Below are 27,082 nucleotides of genomic sequence, written 5' to 3'. Positions count from 1 at the left end.
CTTCATGACTAAAACACCAAAAGCAGTGGTAACAAAAGCCAAAACAGACAAATGGGATCTAATTAAACCGAAGAGCTTCTGCACAGCAAAAGAAACAATCGCTAGAGTGAACGAGCAACCAACAGAATGGGAAAAAATTTTTGCAAGCTACCCATCCGACAAAGGGCTAATATCCAGCATCTACAAAGAACTTAAACAAATTTACAAAAAAAAAAAAATCAAAAAGTAGGCAAAAGATACGAACAGATACTTTTCAAAAGAAGACATTTATGTGGCCAACAAACATATGAAAAAATGCTCATCATCACTGGTTATTAGAGAAATTCAAATCAAAACCACATATAGACCATCTCACATCAGAACGGCAATCATTAAAAAATCTGGAGACAACAGATGCTGGAAAGGATATGGAGAAATAGGAATGCTTTTATATTGTTGGTGGCAGTGTAAATTAGTTCAACCATTGTGGAAGGAAGTGTGACAATTCCTCAAAGATCTAGAAATAGAAGTACCATTTAACCCAGCAATCCCCAAGAGATTATAAGTCATTGTTATAAAGACACGTGCACATGTATGTTTATTGCGGCACTGTTCACAATAGCAAAGACTTGGAACCAACCCAAATGCCCATCAATGATAGACTGGATAAAGAAACTGTGGCACATATACACCATGAAATACTATGCAGCAAAAAAGAATGAGTTCATGTCTTTGCAGGGACATGGATGAAGCTGAAAACCAACATTCTCAGCAAACTAACACAAGAACAGAAAATTTTTTCCCATTCTGTTGGTAGCTTGTTCACTCTAATTATTGTTTCTTTTGCTGTGCAGAAGCTCTTCAGTTTAATTAGATCCCATTTGTCTATTTTGGCTTTTGTTGCCATTCCTTTAGTTGTTTTAGTCATGAAGTCCTGGCCTATGCCTATGTCCTGAATGGTATTGCCTAGGTTCTCAGTCATAGGTGGGTGGTGAAAAATGATAACACATGGACACAGGGAGGGGAACATCACACACTGGGGTCTTTTGAGGGGTAGGGTGCTAGGATCTCTAATGACTAGAAAGAAATCGAGGCAAGTTAGAAGCTAAAGAGCCATAACAGCAAAGGGCTGCTGTTATGTTGGATGAGAGGGTGATTCCCAGATTCACAAGTGATCAAGTAAATAGTAAAGCAAGAATGAAAGTTAGAAATGGAATATGAGATTGAGGGAAAGCAATGTCACATGATGACAAAAATGTATCAACATGACTCACGGCAACAGGCATATGGAGCCAAAATTATAATAATTAATAAGTAATAAAGGAAGAACAAATAAGAAGTCTGGAGAATATGATTCAAGATGTTGAAAACATTGTAGTTAACTAAAACCATCAACCAAAACCATCCAGTCTCATTTCTTAAACATTCACTGCATGGTGTAACAATTCCAGGTGATATTTAGATAGCCAGATAATCTACCTCCTCCCACATATGAGAAAACATTAACAGAGAGGAAAGAAAGGCCATTTATAAACTCTGTAATCATCATTCAGCTTAAGAATAACAGAAGCAGGTGTGTAGGTCTTTCTCTAATACTCACGAGCAGTAGAGATCTACCATACTGAGAAAACACAGCTTGCTGCCAAATCCAGTGCACTGTGCGTTTGCACTCTTTTCCATTCTCAACAATAAGGAAGGGTCCACATCACAGCGATTGACTTCATTCAGCTGTTCTCTTTTCCTTTCCTCCACAGTCTCCCCATAAATTTCTATTGTACCAACATGCAGAGAGCTGATTACATTCTTTTTTAGTCTTTGAAACTTGCAATCAAATTATTCTATGCAATTAAAAATGCATGATTATTTTCTTTCATAATACCTCTCCTTACAGCACTCCTCCTCCCACACTCTTGTCATCTCCTGCCCTACCTCCTTCAGAGTTCCTCCAATGCTAGTTTCGAATGTCATACACTTAATGTGTATACTCTATTGAAGCAGCATTGCCCACTGGCAGTCACACACATTTGTTTCACAATAACTAACAATCATAAAACATGAAGTCAGAGGTATTGCTGACACATTACTATGCAAAGTAGTAGTACTCAGGGCCCTTAGTATGCAAATACTAAGGGCCTCAAATAAGAGCCTACTTTAAGTGGGTAATATGCAATTCAAACACATGGAATATACATTAATAAAAGACTACTTATCAATGTGTACATTGTGAGGATGTGCCATGTGCAAAGCATACAGTGATGCACTGTGTTTTGAAACTGCATACACACTGGGGTCTCATGTTGACATATCAAGGTATATTCATATGAACGCTGACAGCATTTCATAGCTAAGAGCACTAACAATGCTTCCAGCTGTTTAATGATTGGGTGCTGTGTCCAGTTAATGTTCTTTTCCCATTAGCAGGGCCTAGGGTATCTACAAACTTAAGTGCAAGATGAATGAGTACCTGCAAGATTGGCAGGACTCTATCTGGTAGGGCTACTGCTGGTTTATTAAATAAGCAGCAATTCTAAATTAGGTTATGTTCGTTTTGACAGTTTCTGCAAACTGGCATTTTCATTTGCTTAGTTTCTTGGAACAACCCATCATGCAGATATATTACTTGTTGAAACCTCATAAAAATGCTGTTTTTCTCTGGGCTGTGAGCATGAATTTGTAATGAACTTGGCTCTAGGTTAAAGGCAAGTTCTCACCCATTACTGCACGGAATGGTTTGATTTTACTGAATGCCAATTTAACAATATCAGTGCAACACAGATGTCCTCATTACTAATATTGGATATGTAAGATATTGCAGTTGTGACCTTGAAATGGAAAAATATTAAGGAAAAAAAAAAAAAAGGAATGGAACGATATAGCCTAAGAGGGCTTGATATTTGCTGCTTACACCTACAGTTTATCTTTTCAGGTACAAGACAGTGATGGCTAGCACAAAGTATAGCTATTCGAAGCTAACCAGAAGAGAGCTTAACATTCTTGCTAAAGTTCCCACAGCATGGTCAGTCCCCCAATCCAACATGAGTGTGACTTTAGTACAGCTATTGATCGACTTACAACCTATGCAGCTTACGACCACAATCGCTAGCCATGACTGCTCCGCGTCTGGCAGTGCAAATGTTGCCCAGCTGGGCGTACGACAGTGCGGACCAGCTTCCGGCAGCACTACCATCTCCGCGTGCACCATTTCAACTGTTATCCCAGACTCGGTACAGCAATTTGTGTTTTGTGTCTTGGATATTTTTCATCAAACCCCTCCCAATAAACTTCTTATACATTTCGAAGCAATGGACCCAAACATCGAACGATTTGCAATGATTGAACGGATGGCACACAATGTGTTTCATCCGTATCGTGAAATTTATGAAGAAAAAAAGAAACATACGATTCAGACAAAGCTCACCATGTTTATGAAAAAACCAACTCTGGTAACCCCAACTGCTGCCCCAGATGATGACATCAACGATCCGCAGCCAAGCACCAGCGGCCAATAAAATGTTTCGTACATGTTTATATATTTTGATATGTTTTGCAATTGGGAAAATGTTTCCTATGGTATTTTTTACACCTGTATTTTGTATTTTTGTATGCACCTGTATTTTGTAATTTGTATGTTTTGCAAATATTAAACCAGTTGTACTGGAAATGCAGTGTTTTACTTAAACCTGACGAATGTAAAAATAAGAAACAAAATGGTGTAGAGATGATACAAATGGCATAAAATGAACAAAGAAAATGATGATATATAACAATAATGAAAGAAAATTATGATAAAATATGGCTTAAAGATTTTTATAACATCATTTCACAGTACTGTGCATATAGCCTACTCAACTTACGACCAAATCGTGTTACGACCGGTCTGTTGGAACCAATCGTGGTCGTAAGTCGAGTACTAGCTGTGGTATTAATCACATCCTCATTCAATAAAGTCATAAAGAAGTTATTTAAAGTCTGTGAACTGAAGCAGTGTTTGAATATCATTAAACAGGGAAAAAAAAACAACTTTTTTTTCAGTTAAGACTTCTGATTAATTTTCCATGAAGTATTAGTATGTCTCCATGCAGAAGTATGTTTTATTAGGCTATAGCAACCCAAACAGTGGAGAAATTAGGAAGTCAACTGTATTCTCTATAAAATTGTTGACAAATGATTTGACCGATATTTCCATTGAAGTGTGTGCTTGTTTGGTGCTGCTTAAACACATCAATAGAGTACAGAAATCTTGCTACTCAACATGTTCAATGAGGCATCAGGGCGGATTCATCAATTGACTTTCAAATGGAATCGGATGAAAAAGTGGCTGGCTGTGGCACAGATTAAGCCATACCTCTGGGAGAAAAGAGTGCACGAGTTTTAACATCAATATCAGTTCATTAACTCAAAGGCTGCCTAGCGCATGTATGTCCTTATTCTATAGCATTTGGGATACTTTAACTAAATGGGTGATGTAAGAATCACTATATTTGCCTTTTTATGAATTGCTTCTATGATCTGTTTGATGCAAGAAACGAGACTCATTTGATGAAATCCTGCAAGTTGTTTTTTAAATCAGTTTCCCATATCAGTGTTTCTTACATAATTTGATGACTCTCACCATTAAAACACACACATACCCTCACATAAATGACACAGGAATAGTGCTTGTTACATATGTAATAAGCATGGAAGGTTTTAATATACTTACACCTTTCATTTTTGTTAATTTTTAAAATTTTTATTGTACTTCAGGTTCTGAGGTACACGTGCACATCATGTGGGACTGTTGCATAGGTACATACATGGCAATGTGGTTTGCTGCCTCCATCCCCCCATCACCTATATCTGGCATTTCTCCCCGTGTTATCCTTCCCCAACCTCCCCATCATTCACTGTCCCTCCCATGTACCCTCCAACAGACCCCAGTGTGTGATGTTCCCCTCCCTGTGCCCATGTGTTCTCATTGTTCAACACCTATCTATGAGTGAGAACATGCAGTGTTTGATTTTCTGTTCTTGTGTCAGTTTGCTGAGAATAATGGTTTCCAGATTCATCCATGTCCCTACAAAGAACATGAACTCATTGTTTTCTATGGTTGCATAGTATCCCATGGTGTATATGTGCTACATTTTCCTTGTTCAGTCTATCATCAATGGACATTTGGGTTGGTTCCAGGTCTTTGCTATTGTAAACAGTGCCACAATGAACATACGTGTGCATGTGTCTTTATAATAGAATGATTTATAGTCCGTTGGGTATATACCCAAAAATGGGATTTCTGGGTCAAATGGAATTTCTATTTCTAGATCCTTGAGGAAGCGCCACATTGTCTTTCACAATGGTTGAACTAATTTACACTCCCACCAACAGTGTAAAAGTGTTCCTATTTCTCCACATCCTCTCCAGCATCTGTTGTCTCCAGATTTTTTAATGATCGCCATTCTAACTGGTGTGAGATGGTATCTCAATGTGGTTTTGATTTGCATTTCTCTGATGACCAGTGATGATGAGCATTTTTTCATATGTTTGTTGGCCTCGTGTATGTCTTCTTTTGAAAACTATCTGTTCATATCCTTTGCCCACTTTTGAATGGGTTTTTTTTCTCATAAATCTGTTTTAGTTCTTTCTTTCATTTTTAGGAATGAATTTAGGATAACTTACCTAAATATAACAGGAAAACATAAATTAGAAATTTGTAAGGAGAAAAAAGGAAATACACAGAGAAAATGAGCAAGGTCTGAACTAGAGTTAGTAGAGAATGTCTCAATTAGAAGCTAATTCAAAGAGAAAAGCCCGGTCAGATAAAAACAATAACAATCATTGATTGTCCAGTACCAACACAACTATTTCTAATATTAAGAAGAAAAAAAATTTTCCATGAGTCCTCATAATGTTATGAAAAACATCCATTATATTGGCCCTGCAGTGATGTCAGTGACCAATATTTAGCTATTGTTCAATGTGACTGATTTATGCATAGATTGAGTCAATACAAAGAGATATGCATTAAAATTAGCCCCATTCCTCAGATAACCAAACAGAGGCTGTGAGGAAACTTGCTCAAGGTCATATAGCAGGGGAGGCGTAGAACTAGACACTTTAAAAGTATCCATGTATTTTACTCCCCATCATGCTGCAAAGGCAGGAAACACAAGGGTGCCATCATTATAAGGCTGGAGGACAGGAGGGAAAGGTAGATAGTAAAGAGCCTTAAATGTTATAATCATAAATAATACTTGTTGATCTATTGCATAGTCCAGGCACTGTGAAAATATATTAAATGCATTGTCTTATTTAATATTCAATACAGTCTTGAGTGGTAAGAATTATTCATGCTTATAAATTGGAAAACCGAAGCTTAGTGAAGTCATATCTCTTCCAACAGGAGATCACAAAGCTAGAAAATATTAAAGCTGAAATCTAAACCCAAAGTTTTACTCTAGAACTGATATACTGAAACATTTTATCTTACCTTTCCTCTTTTTGTATCAGGAGGATGCCTCTGTAGGCAAGGGACCAGCAAAGGTTTTGATGTATGTGTAGGAGGACATGTGATATTTATTCATTCAGTCCATCAGTCAATATTTATACCATGCATAAATATCAGCATTCTTCTACAAATACAGCTTTGAACAAGACAAATCCCCTATTTCATGGAGGTTACATTTTAGTCTGTTCATAAGGAAAATGACTTTGGCTGTGTTATATAGGATTTCATGGAGATGGATAAGCTAAGAGAGCTTAGCTTGAAGGTTACTGCACTGATCCAAAGTAAAAGATAATGAGTATCTATATTGTTAGTTATTGCTGTATAACAAATAATCACAAATTTAGTGGCTTACTTTATAAATATGTACAACTATTATATATCCATAAAAACTAAAAATTAATAAAACAGTGCTTAAAGCAACCTGAATTTATTATTTCACAGTTTTTGTGGGTCAGGAGTCCAGGCACGGTTTAACTGGGCCCCTTGCTCTGAGGCTCACAAAACAGTATTGAGGTGCCAGGCAGGATGCATTTATTTACGGAGCTTGGGTTCTCTTCCAAGCTCATGTGGTTGTTGGCAGCATTCATTTCCTTGTGGTTATAGATCTCTATTCTTGCTAGTTGTCAGAGAAGAGCCACTCTTTGCTCCCAGAGGCCACTTGAAATTCATGGCCACATGGCCCTCTCACTGACCCTCTTACAACATAGCTGCTTACTTTGTCAAGGAGTACTTCATTTCTAGCAGGAGAATCTAACTCTTCAGGAAGGGCCCAGTTCCTAGTTTGACCTGATAAAGTCAGGCCCACCCAGGGTAATGTTCCTTTGATTAGCTCAAAATCAACTGATTTGCAGCCTAAATTATATATACAAAATTCTCTCCCATTTGCTGTATAACGTAACCTAGTTGGGGAAGTAGTATCCATCATGTTCATAGTGTCATACACACTCAAGGGGAGGGGATTTTACTGGCTGTGTACCCCAGGGAGGCAACAAACTTTGGGGGTCTTATTATAGGTTCCCTACTTTCCACAGGACCCGCCCTCATAATCCTCATTTTGCAAAGTATCCTGATGAACGATGCCAGATAGGTTTTAGAGGTAGAACCAACAGGAAATTGGGGGAAGGAGATAAGGAAAAAGAAAGATTCAATAAGACTATAATCTTTTATTCTTAAACAAATTAAAGGTAAACCCCTTTAACTGAAATGCACAATACAAAAGCAGTACAAAGATAACTAATTTGATTTGGGCCATGTTGAGGTGCCAGAAGAATATCAGGAAGTGATGTCCAGCAGGATCCTGGAGGGGAAGGAAAAAAATGTAGCCCTGGGGGAAGAAAACCTGTAAGTTACTTGAATAGCAGAGTCAGGTATAGATAGATGAGATTTCTAGGAGTTTGAGTACAAGGGAAGAAGGGATGACCCAGCATAAGACTGTTAAGTTGTGATAGAATATCTTCAATTTAGTTTAAAATATCAAACTTTTACAATACTTCCTTTGGCCAGGCACAGTGGCTCACGCCTGTAATTTCAGCACTTTGGGAGGCCAAGGCGGGCGATCACTTGAGGCCAGGAATTCAAGACCAGCCTGGCCAACATGGTGAAACCTCATCTCTGTTAAAAATACAAAAGTTAGCTGAGTGTGGTGGCGGGCGCCTGTAATCCCAGCTGCAAGGGAGGCCAAAGCAGGAGAATCACTTGAACCCAGGAGGTGGAGGTTGCAGTGAGCCAAGGTTGGACCACTGTATTCCAGCTTGGGCAACAAAGTAAGACTCTCGTCCCAAAAAAATAAAAAAATAAAGACTATACTTTCAGGGATCATTTCTACAGTTTGTTACTAGAGAAGTTTCTCTGAACGTGTAGAATACCGATGGAACCTAAAAAGAGCCCATACAGACAAGAAAATCCTAAGCAAAAAGAACAAAGCTGGAGATATCACACTTCCTGACTTTAAACCATACTACAAGGCTACAGTAACCAAAACAACATGATACTGGTACAAAAACAGATATATAGGCCAAAGGAACAGAACAGAGGCCTCAGAAATAATGCCACACATCTATAACCATCTGATCTTTGACAAACGTGACAAAAACAAGCAATGGGAAAAGGATTCCCTATTTAATAAATGGTGTTGAGAAAACTGAAATTGGATTCCTTCCTTACACCTTATACAAAAATTAACTCGAGATGGATTAAAGACTTAAATGTAAGACCGAAAATCATAAAATCCCTAGAAGAAAACCTAGGCAATACAATTCAGGACTTAGGCATGGGCAAAGACTTCATGACTAAAACACCAAAAGCAATGGCAACAAAAGCCAAAACTGGCAAATGGGATTAATTAAACTAAAGAGCTTCTGCACAGCAAAAGAAACTAGCATCACAGTGAACAGGCAACATACAGAATGGGAGAAAATTTTTGCAATCTATCCACCTGACAAAGGGCTAATATCCAGAATCTACAAAGAACTTAAATAAATTTACAAGAAAAAACCACCCCATCAATAAGTGGGCAAAGGATATGAATAGACACTTCTCAAAAGAAGACATTTATGTGGCCAACATACAGATGAAGAAAAGCTCTACATCACTTGTCATTAGAGAAATGCAAATCAAATCCACGTTGAGATACCATCTCAGGCCAGTTAGAATGGCAATCATTAAAAAGTCAGGAAACAACAGATGCTGGAGAGAATGTGGAGAAACAGGAATGCTTTGACATTGTTGGTGGGAGTGTAAATTCGTTCAATCATTGTGGAAGGCAGTGTGGTGATTTCTCAAGCATCTAGAACCAGAAATACCATTTGACCTAGCAATCTCATTACTGGGTATATTCACAAAGGATTATAAATTATTCTACTATAAAGACACATGCACATGTATGTTTATTGCAGCACTATTCTCACAATAGCAAAGACTTGGAACCAACCCAAATGCCCATCACTGATAGACTTGATAAAGAAAATGTAGCACATATACACTATGGAATACTATGCAGCCATAAAAAAGGATGAATTCATGTCCTTTGCAGGGGCATGGATGAAGCTGGAAACCATCATTCTCAGCAAACTAACGCAAGAACAGAAACGCAAACAACACCACATGTTCTCACTCATAAGTGGGAGTTGAACAATGAAAACACATGGACACAGGGAGGGGAACATCACACACTAGGGCCTGTTCGGGGGTGGAGAGGCCTACAGGAAGGATAGCAGCAGGAGAAATACCTAACATAGATGACAGGTTGATGGGTGCAGCAAACCACCATGGAATGTATGTAACAAACCTGTACGTTCTGCACATGTATTCCAGAACTTAAAGTATTTAAAAAATAAATAAAATAAAATGCTTCTTTTGACAATACACTTAAAATAAAATTTGGGCCTGGAAAAATAGTATCTCGGGTATCTTGCTCTCCTACAATCTTGTTTTCCTCTTCCTGCTAGGTATAACAGACAAACACTGTTGCTCAAATGTGTAATTCACCTTTATTACATTATAAAAGAAACATATAGGAAATCAGGAGGATGCTCATTGAGAGATGACTGTCAGATGCCTGCAAATGTAAGTAGCATGATGTAGATTTTTGGCAATACCCTAATCTGCCCAAGGTACTTGTTACAAACTGCTAAAAACTTCCACATTTTGTAAAAATTAGTAATATATCCAGACTATAATTCTTTCACACTATTTCTGCATTCTCTAACTGCAATAAGCTACTATTTAAGTCCTAAAATCTCTCTTACTTTCAAATCCAAGGAACCTATAGTAGGCATTAAACAATATGTTTTAGTTACTAGCATATCTTTATGTCCCTACAAATATAATGTGTGTTTTATTTTATGGCAAAACCATGTCCTATCATCTCTGTATCCATGCTTCATAGAGAGTAGAAATACTTAGATCTTAGACATATATAAAATGATAAGAAATTATCTTTTAAAAAACTAAAAGAACAAAAACAAAATTCACTAACATTTAGTATATATTTAATGTAAATATAAAATCAAATTTATAAGAAGATATTCAAAGTAGATATCTATACTTAATTTCATTTATATTTAAATTTGTAATCTGATAAAACCGTAAGGCAGACATTAAGGCAAGATGCAACAGGACTATATCCTTATCCACTAGATGGCTCTCTTATAATTCTAACTTGTTACCTTGTTTTTCTAAGGAAAACTCAGAATTCACTCAAAGTATACTATGCCCAATCTTATCATTTGCCTTGAATGTCATCCATAGCAACACTATTGAACCAAATGGAGAAAAACTCAAACAACCTTATGGTAAATCAAAAGAAGTATGGCTTGTGAACCTTTATTATTTAGCAGAGTTAGAAAATGACTGCTTTGCAGGATATAGGGCAGCATTTCTAAACATGAGGATCAGTAGATTCACATCAGGGGAGTCACCTACTTAGTAACAATGCGGAGTTTGGGTCTCCATCTACATCTCCTGAATCAGAATCACCCGGGGTAGGTGTAAACTAGGACTCTGTATTGTTACCAACTTTATGCACAAAGTTTAAGAATGCACACCATGTCCAGTAACAATTAAGAGGAAATCCAGGGGGAAGTATTATCCTGAAATGAATGCAAATTCAGTGTAAAGTTAGATAAGCCACCTACAGAAACAACCTCAAAGTCTAAAAGAAAGAGATGTAAGAGCAACCAACAGACACCACAAGGCTTGTTGTAAATAAAATCAATTTTATGGTTTCACTCACTCCTTAATTTGCCAAAATGTTCAAACTAAAACCAATATACAAGCTTCAGCATACTCAGTGGGGTGGGTGCTTTTTGTCAGAACCGGTTGCAAACTGCTGAGCAATATGGGATAAGAAGCATTTGCATGGCTATACTCTCACCCACAGAGATGATGTTCCTCATTTTGAAGGTCAGGCCATACATCACTGGCCCAATGTCAGAAAACATGCATCGCTTCCACCTACATTGTGCCAGGTCAGTAAGAAAATAAACAAAAGCAACTGCACAGAGCAGCTACCCTCTCAATGGCTCCATCGTCCTCAACCATCCTATCTGCAAAGATAAAGCCAAAGAGAAGAATCCAGGTAGTGAAATTCAAGTCTGTTGCTTAAGACCAGGAATCCTAATATATTGTAGCAGCAGATTCTATTTTTTTCTGATAAATACAGGAGAGACTTAACTTATAATACTAGATTATTTACAACAGCTCTCTTAATGTCCCTGGGGCTTTGCCTATGTCTGTTTCAGACTGCCATGAGGTAGAGGCTTTCAGAGACTCCTGCTACCAAAGGTCTCACATATAAGCTATAGGATCATCATCACAGATAATTCAAATTCCAGCTTCAGCCACGAGTATTGCCTGTGGGGGATCACTAATAAAATAAAATAGGCGGTTGAAGAATGACCTGACCTAGTTGTAGGTCACCTCTTATTAACAATTCATTATGAATCACTTCATCAAATTAACTTGTGGTCATTTCATGGTTTTTGAAAGAAACTTTGGTAGGCCTAGAGACCCAAGAGAGAATGGGATGTGGGCTTTCAAGTTTTCAGTGGTATAAACAACTGTAGGAAGGGATGCAGAGATGAAACAGACTGACAAAAAGCCCTGGTTGCCTGAGAGACAACAAGGTACTCTTTTTTTTTTGTAAGGGATCATAATGATAGTGCATCTACAGAGGTCACAATAAGGTGAGTGGGCTTGAGCGAAGGTTTTAATACTGTGAGGAACAGACACCTGAGAATGCTGAAACCACATCACCTAATTAACACTACTCATTTTCCTACAGAATTTAAAATAAACTTTCAAACAATATGAAGCTTCAGTATGCCCTAAAGCTCCTAATTTAATACTTCCATATAATACAGTCAGCTCCAAATCCTTTTGCACATATTTTCTCATTTTTAACAGTTGGCTTCATCCCATTTCTTTAATACAGACTTACAGTGTATAGGCATGCTTTGAAATCCATAAATGAGGCTGTCTTTATTTGAAAGGAAGGTCTAACATCTCAAAGACATTATAGCCAATAACTTCACAACAACAAATCATTCTCATGCAGACTAACTAGGTGAGTTATATGTCCATTATAAATTTCTTGTGTTGGGGTTGAGTCATTTAGCATGAAGGCTAAAAGGCTTAAAGCAACAATGCAATGTTATATTCAATGCCACATCAGCCAGTGGCCATGGATGCTCAGTAAATAGCAGTGTGCTGTGACTGATCATGTACCACACAGTTTGCAAGTACTGAAGATATAAAAAGCTAAGTTAGGAAACAAAGGGAGTTTGGATTGTCTTTCTTACACTAATGTGAAATACGCCATATCACTTTCTTATATATTCTGAAAGCATAAGCAAGGGTGGCTAATTAAAAAATATATATTTGATAATTCAGAACGTCTTCCTTAAGAAGCAGAGCTGCTCTGTGCTGAGAAATTTATGCTGGCATTGCATGCAAGACATAAACTTTCATGACAGCAGGCAGTGTGAACGGAAACAATCTGATTGAGAAACAGATCCAGAAATATCCAAAGGAGAATTACATAGCCACCTTTCTCTCCACACCTTCCATGAGATGAACTTTCAAGTTTCCTGTACAAAAAAGGAAAGTTGCTTTTCTTCTTTCCATAAAGTGGTATAGCAGTTTTAGTGGCAGAAATACATTTGAGATAGAATCAGTTTTATTCAAAAGCTTAGACAAATCACAGGTACTATTTTTCAAGGTAAACTTTAGAGAGTTTTAAAAAAGCTATGATACAGAATGGGTTAAGAATGATAATTTCTTTTATGAAAATTAAAAATGCAATTTTCTGCAGAAAATTTAAGGCTAAAGCAGTGTTTCCAACACTTTTCAATTTTGAAAATCAGCACAATAAAAAGAGAATAAAGACTGACATTAGGTTTCCAACTCTGTGTTTCATCAAAACCAAAATACAAACAATGAAAGGGAAATGATGCCAGTGAAACAGTAGGCTAACTGAAATATAATAAAGAACATTTCTTTAAAGGAAGAAATTAAATTTTACGAAAAAAATGTATTATATGATGCTTGCTTTTCTCATTCTGCCTCAAACTCATGCATGCCCTATCTTCCCTAGAACTTGTCCTTGGATGGGCATTTAGAAACTAGAAGCTGAATATATGTAAGCTCACACCTCTTACTAAAGATGTGAGTAATTGCAATCCACCTCTATTGGCCACCACCCACACACATCCAGAGTGGGCTGAGAAGTGCCATGGAGCAGAGCAGGAAAGAAGTCCTTGAAATTTGGTAATCTTCAGGCAAGGCAGTAAGGTAGATAGGAACTATGGATGCTCGTGAAACAAATCAAACTGCATCACAAAAACACAGGCAGCAAAATTAAGACCATGGAAAACTACAAAACAAACACTCTAGCTTCTTCAACATACATACTGTTTAAATAAAAGAAAAAGATAAAGGAAAAAAATCTACAGATTAAAAGACACTTAATAGATTTTTAAAAAATAAGCAAAACTGGCCAGCCGTGGTGGCTCATGCCTATAATCCCAGCACTTTGGGAGGCTGAGGTGGGTGGATCACGAGGTCAGGAGTTCCAGGCCAGCCTGGCCAACATGGTGAAACCCCATCTCTACTAAAAATACAAAAATGAGCAGGGTGTGGTGGTGGGCCCTTGTAATCCCAGCTACTTGGGAGGCTGAGGCAGGAGAATTGCTTGAATCCAGGATGTGGAGTCTGCAGTGAGCCAAGATTATGCCATCACACTCCAGCCCGGGCAACAAGGGTGAGACTCCATCTCAAAAAAAACAAACAAAAAAAATCAGGCAAAACTAAACTACAGTTTTTAGGGATGCATATTTGAGTGACAAAACTATGAAGAAAAGTAAGGATGCCATTCCAAAAAATAAAATCATCATAATGATCACAGTTGTGTGTGTATGTGTGTGTGTGTGTGTGTGTGCGTGTGTGTGTGGTGTGTGTCTGGAGATGGCTACATGAAGGCACATGGAAGGTTTCTGGAATGGCTCGCAAGGTTCAAACTTCTGACATCAGGGACAGTAATAAAGGCGTTTGCCTTCATTAGTAATAAGGGTGTTCATTAACTGTAAATTTGTTTTATATATATTTTCAGTATTTGTATTGTTACATAAAAATAAAATATATTTTTTAAGTCAGACAACCTGGTTTAAACCAAAACTCCGACACTTACAATTTATGTAAAATGGGATGTCGATGATCTCTGTAGTACCCATGTAACAATGTAATCATGAAGATAAATAGATGTAAAGGTTACAGAAACTATTTCCAGATAGAAAATCCTCCATGGGTGTTAGCTATTATTATAGGTAATGGTTCTCTGTCTAGGAAGTAAGCAGTGGTAGATGCAAAGTGCTGCAAATGTATGAAGGGTTTAGCAATATTCTGTATCATAATTTATTTCTTATTCAATTTTCAAATTATTCATTCCAGAGAGTGATGTTTATTTTATGTGAAAAAAAGTGATACAAGTTTACAACAAAAATCAATGGGAAATGAAATTCAGTTGATTATTACTTTGCATCCAAATTCATTGGAACTCATCCATTTTGTTAACCATGGCACACCAAAGAAGTGGCTCTGTGTGTTAAAAAGGAGGCTGTCAAATTAAAAGTCTTAGTCTGATTGACCTTCTCCTGATTGGAAATTAAAATATTAGGGATTTTTTGTTTGAATTCTTAAATTTAGATTAGGCTTTGAATGGATTAAAAACTTCATTCATGAAAAGCTGGCCTTTAAAAACAATAATAGTCTAGAATCATTCTTTTTAGCTTTTTTTGAAAAGGAGGCAAAGCTTTCTTAATATTATAAATTAATTGATTTATTATTCTTCAGTTTTAATTAATCATTGTGTTTTTCGACCTTTGGATTGTGTTACCATTACACACTGTTAGTTTCAGCAATTTTTATAGCTTGTGTTTTGAGTTCATTTCAGACCTATTTTCTATGAAAAATTATGTTAATGATTGCATTTTAGAATGTTGATTATTCTAATAAAAACACTCTAAATTACCACATTAAATTTAATAGGATAAAAGCCAGTGTCCATGCAGGTGATTCAAATGTCTTGAAACTCCTATGACTAACATTAAAAAAGAAATCTTCCATTCCTATGCAATTAGGAAAATTAGCTTATAATAATGTCCTTCAGAGATTTCAATTTTTTTAAAAGGTCCCTGGAATGTTATCATTCTGTCTTTAATGATTTTCTGCAGTTTTTGCATATCCATTCTATTTTAGCTGATTATTTGAGAACTTTATCAAGTAATAAGTATTTATAGTATTAAATAGCATTTTTTGCACTTCCACTGACCAAAATTGATTAGTTTTTTTTTCAACTGTTAAAAATGGAGAATCAGTAAGGTAAAATGGCTCATGCCTGTAAATCCTGAACTTTGGGAGGCTGAGGAAGGTGGATCACCTGAGGTCAGGAGTTTGAGACCAGCCTGTCCAACATGATGAAACTCCATCTCTACTAAAAATACAAAAAAAAAATTAGTCAGACGTAGTGGCAGGCACCTGCAATCCCAGCTACTTGGGAGGCTGAGGCAGGAGAATTGCTTGAACCCAGGAGGCGGAGATTGTGGTGAGCCACGATTATGCCACTGAACTCCAGGCTGGGCAACAAGAACAAAACTCCCTCTCAAAAAAAAAAAAAAAAAAAAAAGGATAAAGCAACGTGTTTGCTAGGGGCTTAACGAGAATAATTAAAAACAAAATGTAACAGTGGAACTTCATTATAACACAACTTTTCTCATAGTGAAATAAGTTAAACATCAAATGTGTCCCGAACCCTGGGTTATACCTTATTCTAGGTTTCATCTCATTAGGAGAGACTCAAATATTTTGAGTAGGCCTCTAGAAGTATGAATAGATATCATTGCTATAAATATTGTACACAACACCTTATATTATCCATCTAGACAGACAATGGTATTGATCATTTCAAATACACACTTCTATATGCAGTACACTCTATTAGCTAGAAAATAAGTTAAAATGACTCACAATATTGACCCTTTCCTATCAATTCAACAGTGCATACCTGTGGTTTGCAAACCAATGGGACTGACACCAGCTGGGAACTTTATGGAACTACAGACTGACCACAATGGTCATAATGTTCCCCTCGACTTTAGACAAGCTTCTCTCTGACTATAGGTCTGTGACCTCCTTTTTTGTAGGGCAATTACTTTGGAAAATTTGCAATTGTAAATTCCTTCTCTGCCTCTTTCAGATGTAAATCTTCTACAACCTAGGAAATCCTTGCTCAAATACCTGGGTGTCAATCTTTTAAAATGTAATCATCAAGAAAGATAGGGCCCAACTTCCCAGTCTCTACAGAAGGGTAGGAGCCTAACTTTCATAAGGGACCATTAGTAAACACAGGTGTTCTAATTATATTAACCAGACCAATCACATTCTCCATTCTGCCAATGACCCCAGTAGTTTTCCATTAGCTCACCCCAGCATTTAAAAATCCTTTCACCTTTTGCTTCAGTGGAAGAGTTGAAACTTTCTCCTATAGTAATAGTCCCCAAAAAAGTATACTTTACCTGTTTAACCGATCTGCTCAATTTTTTTTTTTTTTGCAAGACTTTCAGCCTCACCTCCGAATCCGAATTTTCAGTGTAACAAGATCCTCAGGTGTTTTCAGTGCCCCATAAAGGTTGTGACATACTGCTTTGGACAATAACATTGATCACTCTCTGCTGGTACTTAATAGGGCACAGGTCAAGATAAAGTAGACTTGAAATATGTAACATAAAATGTTAGATAAGGGACCAGGCATGGTGGCTCACATCTGTATTCCCAGCACTTTGGGAGGCTGATGCAGGTGTATCACCTGAGGTCAGGAGTTCAAGACCAGCCTGATTAAAGTGGTGAAAACCCGTTTCTACTAAAAATACAAAAAAATCAGCCAGGCTGGTGGCAAGTGCCAGTAATCCCAGCTACTCGGGAGGCTGAGGCAGGATAATCGCTTGAACCCAGGAGTCAGAGGTTGCAGTGAGCCAAGATCATGCCATTGCACTCCAGCCTGGGCAACAAGAGTGAAACTCCATCTCAGAAAAATAAAAAATGTTAGATAAGCATGGATGTCTAACATGGAAATGTTAAATAAGCACCACTTAGTTCAATGGCATAATGATTTAAAAAAATCTTTCTATTTAAATTATCTATTTTTTATTGTATTTAAGTGCTCTGAGTATGTTCTAAAATAGCCTATGGTCCATTTGTCACTTATTGTTTCCAATTTAAAAATTAAGTCAATGCTTTAAAGAAGACAAGCATGAAGCAATCTGTCTTGCCAGTAAGGGAGAGCATAACACTTAGGATGCACAACTACAACTACACAACCTTTGTCTACTACGTGCTGAAGTCACTGTGTTGGCTAACCACAAAGGACGGAGAATCATGTTGATCATGCAGGCAACAATCACACCATTCTGATTTTCTGTATGAGGGCATATGCAATGATTATTTTAAAAGTAATCACATCTTTCATCTGCTCACAAAAAGCTGTAACTTTAATATTCAGTTATTTTTATGTTGTTCAGCATATGATAATAATTTGCCTTTACAGTAGACTAAAAATGCTCTTCAGTTATAAATAAATAAAACTTAGACATTTGGTTAAAAGTTCCCTAACAGCTCACACTTGTTCTATGATTAAGCCCAAAAAATGTCATAGCAGAATAATACTTTTTGAAATGTTATAAAAAAGTGAAAGTAAACATGATACAAGTATATATTCAAATGCATTTTTTTATATGACTGGCAAAATTTACTGCATTGGGGATGCTGTTGCCTGAGATGATGATGATGACTATTTTTATCGAAGAATAGATAGAAAGTAAGAGAGAACAAATTCTTCCTTATTCTTATCTAAATAAAAGCTATACAAACAAATGCAACCCAATAGTTAAGCAACTTCTGTCTACTTTTGGAGAATTAGATCTTAAGCTGTAAGATTTTGAGGGCCAGAACAAAATAGTTATCTTGTTTTTACTTTTGCATCACATAGTCAGTCTGTTTGCACACATAGGCTAAAATAAATGCTTGGAGTCAGTAATCAGAAAGTAAATCTCTAAATTTAAAACTAGTGACTTTGGAAATGTTAATCCTGACAATACAATATGAGTTTAAAGAGTACTACCTTAATAAATGCTAAAGGTGTTCTTAAAATCACCATCTGAAATTCTGTTCATGTCTCAGGGCTTTGTTTCATTTCAATTTAATTAAATGCATATTAATTTAGTCCCTGTTGAGTCAATCTGGGAGATTATCATTCTGAAACAAAGCCTGTTCTAAATGGTGTAAACATTTTACATGGCAAACAAGTGTACAATAATATGCAAGGTACTACAATATAATTCCAGGATCTTAACATTATGTATGTGTGCAGGAGAGAGAGATGGATTCCTTTGGCTACTGGTGATTATAGATCCCTTTTTGGAATGTTTATGTATGCACAAAATAAAACTTTATTGAATCATGATGAAAACCAGTTATGTTGAAATTCAATAATCAAAACATAATGAAATGAATTTGCAATATAGTAACATGTATTTCTTTAACACTTATATGGCAGGACATAGTGGCAGGCCTAATTTTGGAGTAACAATAAATACAAATATTATTTGAGAAATCTATAAAAACCATAATATAGTAAGAAAATAGTTGTAAATTCAAGTGATAAAGTAACAGTTTCTTTCAATAGACACTAATGATTGTGGCTAGTATTTCTAATTGAAGCAAATACTAACTTTCAGTTAGAGATAAGTAAAAATAGACACACATATGTGTATGTGTGTGCATACATGTATTTTTCCTTTAGAGTCCACAGGGGCCAAATAATGAAAAACCTTGTAAGTTATTTAAAGTATGGTAACATTACTTCAAGGGCAAACAGAATGTACCATTATTTTTAATTTCAGGATACTCATCAACTTTACCTTTATGAAAGATCATTCTGACTATAACATATAGAAAATATTATATTGAGCAGGGTTGGGCAGGTGTCTGAGTAGGGACATGGAGAATAAACAAATTTTGGTGGAGAGTGATTTATATTGAGAATGAGAGACATCAAGAATGATGTCAGAGTTTCAGAATAGGGTAACAGGAGGGATGGTTTTATTTTATCTGTTTTGTGACCAGAAACCAAACGAGACAACCTGAGTATTATTTGGGAAGAGGTTGGAACATGACACATATAATGGATTTTCAGTCTAGGTACAAAACTGCTACACTTTAAAGGATGCCAGCCCTGCATATGATGACCAAATATTGTAAGAAACCATCTTCCTTGGGGCCTCCTCTCATTCAGGGCAAAATCCTTCCACCCATGATAAGCTTTTGGTTCTTATCTTAGCATCAGATTTCAGATATCATTGCAATATAGAAACAGACAATTATTTTGAAGGACCCATTTCCACTGCCTTTTCACAACTCAAATTAGGCAAGCAATTCTTGAAATGAATGAAATAAAAGAGCAATAATGTTAAGTACAATTTTCTGAACAACTCAAGTGCAAGGTAGTCAGTTGTATGTACTTATGTTTCAATTATTCATTGAACAAATATTGACTGAGCATGAAGTACCAAACATTGTTCCGGAAGCTTGGGGTCAGGTAATAAAATAGTCAAAACCCTCTCCCTTCAGGATGCTTAGTTTTTAATCCTCACAAGAATCCTTGGAAGCAGGAAAAGAATCACAATTTTATGAATGAAATTGCCAGTATTTATAGAAGTTAGGCAGAAATGAGATTTGAACTAAGGTTTGTGGCCTCACAATGAGTGCTAATTTTTGTGCTTGTGTGGCACATTCTTTCAAATATCCTCGATGGTGGCAAAACTGAATACTTTCAGGTGAATACTCTATTGAAAACAAGTGTAGTCTTCTAGTACCAGGGAAAAATGGAAGTCAATACATCTACCCTAAAAAGATGGGGACTATTTAAGACAGCTGCATTCTTTTGTTTCTGCCCATATTTGTTTGTTGAATGTATATACATGTGCAGGTTTTATAAAGCATCTTTTGTAGTTCAGAGATCTGAAGAAGTACGTGGTGTGTGTGTGTGTGTGTGTGTGTGTGTGTGTGTGTGTGTGTACATTGCTCCTTTGGCATAATGACTGTAACATATGTAATATATGACCCCTTGCTTTAGGGATTTTGGATTTTCAAGATAAATGTTCCTCCTACCTAATTCCATCCATGTCTTATTTATGAGACCTTCACGGGGTATATAAAAATGTACCGTCAGGATGATTCGTTCTCCTGAGTATTAGTAGTCTTAGTCAAGTAGATGTGAAATCACAAAAGACAGTGAAATACACTTCTGATTTTCCCTTCATTTCATTTATCTTTGGAAGGTGTGTTTGGTCACTTTCATCATAAAATTTCAGGTAAGCAATTTAATTTTTGTTAACTACATCATTGCATGAAAGCGATGTAAGGAAAAATTCTAATAACATTGGGTAAGTTTCCTACCTTATTTTTTATAACTGAAGTATATGGACTTTATTTTCATCTATGTTAACCAGTAGTTCTCAACTCAGGTTGCACAGCAGAATCAGATACACACGTTATTTAAAAAGCAATACTAATGCCTAGCTATTACCTGAGACCAATTGATACAGAATGTCTGGCAGTGGGACACAGATATGAGTTTATTTTAAAATCTCCCTGAGTGATTCCAGTGTGCAGCCAGAGTTGAGAAACCCTGATTTATACACTGCATCTTACCTTTATTTTTCCTACACAGGATTTTAATTTACAGCTTTTTAAAAAGAAGAACATCAGAAGATGTATGTATTTGTTGTATTATGTTAGGTTTTCTGCTCTTCTAATATTTACACAGCTGTTTAATACTCAGAATCATCTACCACACATTTCTACCACAATTAAACTGAGATCTGACATTTACAATTTTCATGTAACCACAATCAGTTTCCAATTCCCTTCTGCAACCAAGAGTAGCTCCCTCACTATAGTAATGAAGCCACATTTTATAGGTTCCATATCAGAAAGTATTTAGCATTATTCAAAATTATAATCTTGTTATTCTATTTCTGTCATTTATTAAATTTGAAGAACTTATCCTTTGGAAAATAAGGGGAAGATAAGAGTCTCTCGAAATGTACTAATGTTTCATATAATTTCTCAAGCTATTTAGATATGTTAGAGATGTAAATATATTTTACTTCAAGCACCTTTTTTTTTTTTTTTTGAGACAGAGTTTCACTCTCGTTACCCAGGCTGGAGTGCAATGGCGCGATCTCGGCTCACCGCAGCCTCCGCCTCCTGGGTTCAGGCAATTCTCCTGCCTCAACCCCCTGAGTAGCTGGGATTATAGGCACGCGCCACCATGCCCAGCTAATGTTCTGTATTTTTAGTAGAGACGGGGTTTCACCATGTTGACCAGGATGGTCTCGATCTCTTGACCTCGTGATCCACCCGCCTCGGCCTCCCAAAGTGCTGGGATTACAGGCGTGAGCCACCGCGCCCGGCATCAAGCACCTTTTTAATTGTGGTGAATAATTATGTCAAATTGAATTGTATAACATGAACAGCAAAATATATAAATCGGTCTTTTAAAAAACTCTGTTTAAGATTCAATAGTGTTTAATTTTAAACCAGGTAGGCAGTTGGTAAAGCAAGACTCAAACATGTTTTTCAATTAATTTAGTTGTTAAATTACACTTAAATTATTAGGGAAATGAAAGAACTCTTAACCTTAACTGTACCTTATCACTGTTTACTAACTGTCCAGAATTCCTCTCTTTCTATCATCTTAGTCATTACTATAAACTTTGACTTCTCCCACAGGCCCCCTATATTGCCAATTTTTCTATTATTTTTTAAAAGATTACTACTGATTTCATTGAGTTAATGGTGGTCTTTGGGCTACAATGCTGTCAAGTTCTTTGACACACTATAAGTAGATCTATGCTTTTGAATCAGAGAATGTTTCTGAAAGCAGAAAGTATGGCTGGAGTGACTGACTAAAGTCAGATCATGAAAGATCTCATGCTAAGATAAAGAATTTAAACTTGATTTTGAAGAGATGGAGAAATGCTGAAGGTTCTTATACAGGTGAATGCTCTGATTAAATTTCAGATTTTAGAAATACCACCCCAGCAGCAATTTGGAGGAAATATTTGAAGGAAGGTCGAACTGGAAGTGGCAAGATCTTTCAATATGCAACAGTCCAGATAAGAAGGGATGCAATTCAAGGGAGACCTCTGCCCTGTCTACCAGTCAAAGGGTACTGGGCACAATCCTAGAACACTGTGATGACTTTTAGCATAATTAGCATACTGCACTATAATTTATCTTTTTTCTCCTTCTCCTTCTTCATGTTATTAACTCACTCCCTTGCTAAACCACAGTATCTCAAGATGACAGACCCGCATCTTTTCCATTTTTATCCCCAGGTCCTAGCACAGGGCCTGGTGACATTAATTTGTAGAGTAGAATAAATACTTTATCTAGATTTGAGTCTTGGCTTACCCAATAGCTAGTTGGGAGAATTCTGACATTTCACTTGATTATCAATTAATCAAAGGGCATGGACTAAATTATTTATAATGTATGTTCTCACTCTAATAAGTTATGGGACTATTTCCATTTAAAATTTATCACACAACAGAAAATTATAAATTGTCATAAGTTGGCTCAAAAGACCACATTTCATATCATCAACTGATTGTCACCCTTGTCCATTTTAATAGGTTCAAAGTGAATTTGTGTCTTCTCAGAAAAACTAGTTTTTACTCAAGAAGTATGTGAGTTGACATGTAGATGCAGGGGCAAATCAGTATTTCCTCCATATGAAATCCCAGATTGCTAAAACTTGTAGTTTTATCATGAAGTGATTTAATTTTATGTGGCTAAACTGACGGAATATTATAATTTTACAGTTTGATGCCATTAACAGGACTAAAAATGCTAAATCATAGCTAAGGTGCTTCAATATTCTTTGCCTTGTTTGATATTAATTCTGTTTCTTGAACACAGATGAATAAACCAAGTTTTTAAAGTGAATCCATAGGTGTACATTATTGTTTTAATAATAAAACTTCTTGCCCTAAGTATTTTAATAATGATCTTTATCTTTACGTAGTAGTCAACAATTTTAGGTTTATATTTCTTGGTTTTTAATAATTAAGACCACAGACAAAGGATATAGCAGCAGAACATAATTGCTCAACATCAGTGGCTTTGTGACCCCAAAACAGCTATAACTCTGGGATACCATAAATATTCCTTAACGATATTTAATATAAAGACAGGGCAGCTTTTTTGTCATGCTTTACATATGTCTTACCTAGGAAATATGAGGAAATAGCTATTCTAAAAAATATTTTAGGCTTCCATGTTTCTCCATAGACTGAAGACATAGCTAGCATAATCATTTGTAAATGGTAACAAAGAGTGTGCACTGGTTAAGCCAAACATTACAAAATAAAAATTATACCCGATGTGTCCACATTAATATTCATATAAAGTCTTGTCATAACAAAGCAGTTTCATTGGAAAAAAGTTTCCTGTATACTTCAGTATAATCCTGCACTATGAAGTAGATTATATATTTATTCTACATTGTCATAGCATTTCATTGGTAGAGGAAACAAATGAGATTCTTTTTCTGTACAAAACAAAAGGCAAATATAACATTTTGATTGACTTTGTCTTTAAAGAATTTTAACTAGAAAATTAATGAATAGTAGGTAATATCAATCACATAAAGTTTCGAAGCTACCTATACGATATAAGGAAACACAAATTTATTTTTTTAATCTCAGGTTTTTGTTTCTTTTGTTTCCTTTGGTCTTTGCCACATTGGGCTTCAAGTTTATTTTACATCCCATTAACTGGCTTGTGTATAATACAAGTGTGTGTGTGTGTGTGTGTGTGTGTGTGTGTGTGTGTGTGTGTGTGTAACCGAGAGAGAGAGAGAGAAAATGAATAAATGTTAGTGTACATGATTTGTGTTTTCTAAGTTCAAGAGTTCAGTCAGTAATTTCAATTTTCATGCAATTTCTTAAAGTGCCACTTCAATATATATTTTTTTTCTTTAACTTAGGTGTAATATTTCACTACAAATAAATCCATGGAAGGCAGATTATTTAAGATAAATACCTGGCATCTATCTGGCAATGCACAATGTGCCTTACCAAGAGTATCATGTTTTAACTTCACAAGAACAAAATAAGATAATGAAGACCAAAATACTAAACAATAACTAAATAAATAGAAAAATGGGAGGTTAAACTATAGTTGATACAAAGCCCATGATTCTTCTGCTATAACAGCTATAACATTGTCTCCTGAGCATTGAACACACTACGTGGAAAATATCTGGTGTTTAACAATGGCTTTTTGAATCAGAATCTGCAAGGCATTTACTAAAAATGTAAGACAGTGATTTTCAAACTGTGAGTTGTATCTATTACTGGGTCATGAAATCAATTGATTAGGTCTAGACTAGCATTTTATCAAAGTGGAGTAAAATAATTCAATCATGTATCGCAGGTTTGTTGAAAAGGGCAGTCCATCATGGGCAATAAACATCCCTGCCTGTCCTTTTTAAGTGTGACAGATTCCAAGGCTTAATCATCCCTTGATACCATGTTACTGAGCGGTTTCTGTAGCTAGTCACGTAGGCAACTAATTAGGTAAAAGTGACCACACCATGACTATTGTGAGACTTTTCTCTCCAGGGAAAGGAGACTGTCTTGTTAGTTGTTTGCTACATGGTGAGACCCTGGCCCTGTGTTCCCCAGCTGCAGCACAACCCACTGTGTGCAGAGTCACTGTTTTGGCCTCTTGTGTCACCTCGTAGAACTTGAGGCAGAGAAACTGGTACTACCATGCTAATGTTCCTGCTGTTTGCTATATTGTGAATATTACAGACTCATGCTCTAACCCATTGAATCTCATTGTCTACTTTCAGCACCTATGGAGTTGTGACAGGCCAACCTTGTGCTTGCTTAACCATCTCCTTTGAAATCTTCTTAACCCTCGCCATCCTCCATGAAATTGGGGTTCTTATTCTAGAATATAGTAAGAATAAGTGCTGGCTCAGCGAACTTTTGAGTTGCGGGTGTTTGTAGGCTAAGTGCTGCAAAACTCCAGGAGGCGTCACATATGTTACAGTATTGTATATGTGTCAATGTATCAAAAAAGTTTAGAAATTACCGCTTTCAAAAATACCAAGAAACAGGCCAGGCACAGTATCTCACGCCTGTAATCCCAGCACTTTGAGAGGCCAAGGATAATGGATCACTGGAGTCCAGGAATTTGAGACCAGCCTAGGCAACATAGAAAAACTCCATGTCTACTAAACAAAAATTTAAAAACTTAGTCACGCGTGGTGGCACGTGCCTGTAGTCCCAGCTACTCAGGAGGCTGAGGTGGGAGGATCACTTAGGCCTGGTAGGTTGAGGCTACAGTGAACTGTGATCGCACTAGTGCACTCCAGCCTGGGAGACAGAGACCCTGGTTCAAAACAAACAAACAAAAGAAACAAGCCTAAAGTCCAATTACCTTGACTAACAAACATGCATGAAAGGCTCATTAACACCATAAATCAGCAGCTATTTGTTGAGAGAGTTAATGTTTAAGGATGAAGTGATCATTTTCATTTAAGTTCAATTGAGAATGTAGGACTTAATCCATCTTTGAGGATGGAAGGAGGGGCCAGGAGATACTTTTTACTGTGGTTCAAGTGGGAGAATGGACCAGATCAAGCTTCAAAAACTTTCAGGAGATTGGGAGCCAGGGGAAACAGTTTATAACATATAAGTAATAAACAAAATAATGATTTAAAAAAACTAAAGCTAAGATACCAAAATGACAGAATAGAAAACAAAAATAATGTTTGCTGTCTCTATGATTTCTATAATCTAATTTTGATCCTCTATATCAGGATTTTTGTCATTAAAAAAAAAAAAGACATAGCCCCCAGGAATCATGGTTAAATTACTCAATTATTATGGTTTTTTAAATCATTTTTTTAAAGATTTTCAATAATTAATATTTTGCCCTCGTGTCAAATCCCAAATATTTTTTTCTTCTCCTAACTGTCCTATTTATAATGTTCTGCCTTTCTGTACTTTATGGGATGAGACCATTTTCAAACAAGTTATATCCATGATATCATCTGTTTCTCCTCTATGTTTTATCATCAAAAATGACTCATGATTCAGAACTTATTCATGTAATGATGTCTCATTGCTTGTATATCCACATTACACAATTTATATCTATACCAATCTATCAATATGCATACACATAGAAGATGAATAACGATCCTTCTTTTTTTTTTTTTTTTTTGAGACAAGAGTCTCGCTCTGTGGCCCAGGCTGGAGTGCAATGACGCAATCTGGGCTCACTGCAACCTCTGTCTCCCGGGTTCAAGCAATTCTCCTATCTCGGCTTCCCAAGTAGCTGGGATTACAGGTGCCCACCACCACACCTAGCTATTTTTTTTTTTTTTTTTGTATTTTTAGGACAGATGAGGTTTCACCATGTTGGCCAAGCTGGTCTCGAACTTCCGACTTCAGGTGATCCACCAACCTCGGTCTCCCAAAGTGCTGG

At 36.4% G+C, this 27,082-nt stretch overlaps 1 protein-coding gene and 1 pseudogene across 1 annotated transcript in view; one reads left to right on the top strand and one right to left on the bottom strand.

Moving 5' to 3' along the window:
* The window catches only part of IL1RAPL1 (interleukin 1 receptor accessory protein like 1), a 1,311,893-nt gene that overhangs the window by 677,062 nt on the left and 607,749 nt on the right, over nt 1-27,082 (bottom strand). The gene's annotated exons all lie outside the window — the stretch shown is intronic.
* LOC116556829 lies at nt 8,260-8,346 on the top strand (annotated as a pseudogene).

The sequence above is a fragment of the Sapajus apella genome, unplaced genomic scaffold (assembly GCF_009761245.1).
Source record: "Sapajus apella isolate SASKATOON/1434 unplaced genomic scaffold, GSC_monkey_1.0 scaffold17, whole genome shotgun sequence".
Taxonomy (NCBI): domain Eukaryota; kingdom Metazoa; phylum Chordata; class Mammalia; order Primates; family Cebidae; genus Sapajus; species Sapajus apella.
The sequence above is the reverse complement of the archived record's forward strand: the minus strand, read 5'-3'. Positions and strand labels throughout refer to the sequence as shown.